General features: G+C 37.3%; 1 pseudogene; it reads left to right on the plus strand.

Moving 5' to 3' along the window:
- Positions 1-2,717: 2,717 nt before the first annotated feature.
- Positions 2,718-3,345, plus strand: LOC124993338 (thioredoxin-related transmembrane protein 2-like; annotated as a pseudogene).
- Positions 3,346-3,814: the final 469 nt, after the last annotated feature.

Raw genomic sequence — 3,814 nt, forward strand, 5'->3', positions numbered from 1 at the left:
TGGTAGGACTGCAAAATGGTACAGCCACTCTGGAAAGCAGTATGACGTTTACTAAGAAAACTTAGAATAGAACCACCATTTGACCCAGCTACCCCACTCCTCAGTTTATACCCAAAGGAGTTAAAATCAACATACTACAGTGACACAGTCACATCAATATCTATAGCAGCACAATTCACCATAGCTAAACTATGGAACCAACATAGGTGCCCTTCAACAGATGAATGTGATATATATATTCACAGAAAATGTGATATATATATATATATCTCATATATTTATACATATATGTATGTATACCACATATATATGATATGTATATGATGGAATATTACTCAGCTTTAAAGAAGAATGCAATTATGACATTTATTGGTAAATGGACATAGTTAGAGAATATCATGCTAAGTGAAATAAGCCAAACCCAAAAAACCAAAGACCGAATATTTTCTCTGATATGCGGATGCTAATTCACAATAAGGTGGGGGATAGGGAAAAATAGAGATACTTTATAATAGGTAGAGGGGAGTGAAGGGAGGGGAAGGGAAAGGGTAGGAATGAGAATAGAGTGAAACATACATTATTACCTTATGTACATACGTGACTGCATGACCAATGTGATCCTGCAATATTTATAATAAGAAAAACGAGGGCTTACACTCCATTTATGTATGATCTATCAAAATGTATAAATGCATTCTACTGTAATATACAACAAATTAGAACAAAATAAAATTTTAATTAAAAAATTTAAAAAGATGTCAGTTCTGCCCTTCTTTATGTAGATCTCATGGTCTCTCAATCAAGCAAGCACTCGGCATTTTTTCTTGTGGCAAGTTCATTCTAAAATGTAAAGGACCTAAAACATCTAAGGAATTAATTTTAAAATACCAAATATTGAGCTAATTTTAAATTGCATTGATGAAGAGAGTGCTGCCTTGGTGCAAGGGTAGGAAGCTTAGCCAGTAGCAGCAAATAATTTCTGAGATACCCATTTACTCTCTTGCAGTAAACCAATTAGACAATATTGCAGTGCCAATAATAGAGTTGAAAGAAGAATTATTTTTTCAACATATGGTACTAAATCAGTTGATATTCACATAAAAACAAATCTTGATCACTATATATACAATTGCTATTTTGAGATGCATTCTAGTCCTAAATCTTAAAGGTAAATGTAGTTCCAAGAATAAAATATAAGAGTATACTCAGGACCTTGGGACAGAAAGAAACTACTGAACATTGTTCCAAAGAATACTAACCTAAGAAGGCTGATAAAAGACTATTGTTTTTAAAAGACACCATTATGTTCATCAGTGAACCATATTGTTAGACTGGGAGGAGACATTTTTAAAACATAAATTTTGCAAAGTACCATTGCCCAGTATATAAAAATAACTTTTTCAAAAGTTATTTTTGAATAACTTTTTGTGCTGGGTCCCAGGGCCTTGTGCTTGCTTAGTATGTATTCCAAACTCCTACAGTGATTTGAGATTGACAATACAAAGATTTGAGTAAGCACATAATTCAAAAAGATGTTCAAATGTTAAACATGAAAATGTGCTTACCACCATCACTCATCAGGGAAATGCAAAGTTAACTATTATGCAGAATCACAATACACCCACTGTAATTGTTCCAATTATCGTATTCTTAATAGCAAAAAAAAAAAAAAAAAAAAACAGCCCAAAGATCTACCACTGGTAGAGTAAAATTGTGGTACATTCACACAATGGAAATCTACCCTGCAGTGAAAATCTGCTACCATTCACAACAGCATAAATATCACATATATAATGTTGCATGAAAAAAATGTGGAAGAATACTAACGAATATACTCTTTATACAAAAGTTAAAAACCAAGCTAATGGTAATATTTAAAGGTAGAATAATGGAAGCCCTTAGTGGAATTATCAACTGACTGGGAGCACAAGGAGATCCTCTGTTTCATATCATATTTATGCACAATTATTTACCCTTGTTACCTCAAATTTGCATTATTAAATGATGCAGAAAGATTTTTTATAGTTAATTTTGGTTGGTTTAATTTCCCATGAGAGCTGAACTAAGTAGCATGAATCTGTTAGGAGAAAGAATGCTGACATACTAATAATTCATTATGGAGAATGTTCATGATTTAAAAAGAGAAATCTCAGACATTTGGTAACTCTTAATTGATGCTATTGACATGTTTTGATGTCTCTGTCTTGGTATAATGAGGACTCAGAAATGCTGGCTGGTTATCTTTGCCTCCATGTATGAATTGATTAAAAGTATATTACTAAAAATTCAATTGTCATATAAGATTATTTAACATTTATATACAATTATAGAACATGCAGTGTACTAAATGGCTAATGGCTGACTTTCTAACAGAAGTTTTCTCTGAATACCATTTAAACCTCAGAGATAAAATAAAGTAAAATAAACACATGCACACCCATCGGTTTTAAAATCATACACATATTCAAGGTTATAGGTACAAAGTTCAATAAGAGTGAATTTTAGGTATTCGGTGCTGAGGCTTTCATGATGGCTGGCTCCACCTTACTGCCTTCTGTCTGCTCTGCTCTGCTCTCTGCCGCTTTCCTACTTGTGAGGAAACTACCACCGCTTTGCCACGGTTTGCCCACCCAACGCGAAGACAGTAATCCGTGTGATTTTGACTAGAGAGAAGTGGAGATCCTGATGTTTCTCAGTGCCATTGTGATGATGAAGAACTGCAATCACCGTGGAGCAACATGTAGGCAACATTTTCATGTTTAGTAAAGTGGCCAACACAATTCTTTTCTTCCGCCTGGCTACTCGCATGGGCCTGCTTTACATCACACTCTGCATAGTGTTCCTGATGACCTGCAAACCCCCTCTGTATATGGACCCTGAGTACATCAAGTACTTCAGTGATAAAACTATTGACGAGGAACTGGAGCGGGACAAGAGGGTCACTTGGATTGTGGAGTTCTTTGCCAATTGGTCTAATGACTGCCAATCATTTGCTCCTATCTATGCTGACCTCTCCCTCAAGTACAACTGTACAGGGCTAAATTTTGGGAAGGTGGATGTTGGACACTATACCGATGTTAGTACCAGGTACAAAGTGAGGACATCATCCCTCACCAAGCAACTCCCTACCCTGATCCTGTTCCAAGGTGGCAAGGAGGTAATGTGGCAGCCACAGATTGACAAGAAAGGACAAGCTGTCTCTTGGGACCTTCTCTGAGGAGAATGTAATTCGTGAATTTGATATCTAAGAAGATATCAAAGACTGGAAACAACACCCCAGAGGAGCAGTCTGTGGCCCCAACCCTTACCACAGTGCCAGCTGGGGAAAGCAAGAAGGACAAATAAGATCACTGCCTTGGTTTTGCTCCCTCTCCTCTCAATTCCAGGCACCCGTTGAGGCCCTGCTGCCTGAGGCTGCAGCCTTTAATTTGTTTTCCCTGTTTGACTGTTCCAGGGTGGGCAGGGTGCTGCTTCTGATTTTAAAGAAGCATCCATAGAATTGTCAGGTACCCTGCCGTGCTGTGGCTAACGCTTTCCTTAAGGGAGAGATCTCATAGGACAGGGGTGGAAATAGTCTCCCTCCAAGGTTGGGTCATTGTGTAAACTGCTGTTCATTACTCAGACATCACCAGTCTGTGGTTCCATTATTCCTCTTAGTGGACCTGCACAGCCTAGACTAGATTAAACCTGCTACATGCCCGGGTATAGAACACTAAGAATTTTTCCTTAAGGACCCTTACTTTCCTTAGGTCCTTCTGGCTTGGTCTGTGGCATTCATTAAAAAAATACAAGCCTAAACTTGTTACTGGTTCCA

Source organism: Sciurus carolinensis, chromosome 9, assembly GCF_902686445.1.
Source record: "Sciurus carolinensis chromosome 9, mSciCar1.2, whole genome shotgun sequence".
Lineage (NCBI taxonomy): Eukaryota > Metazoa > Chordata > Mammalia > Rodentia > Sciuridae > Sciurus > Sciurus carolinensis.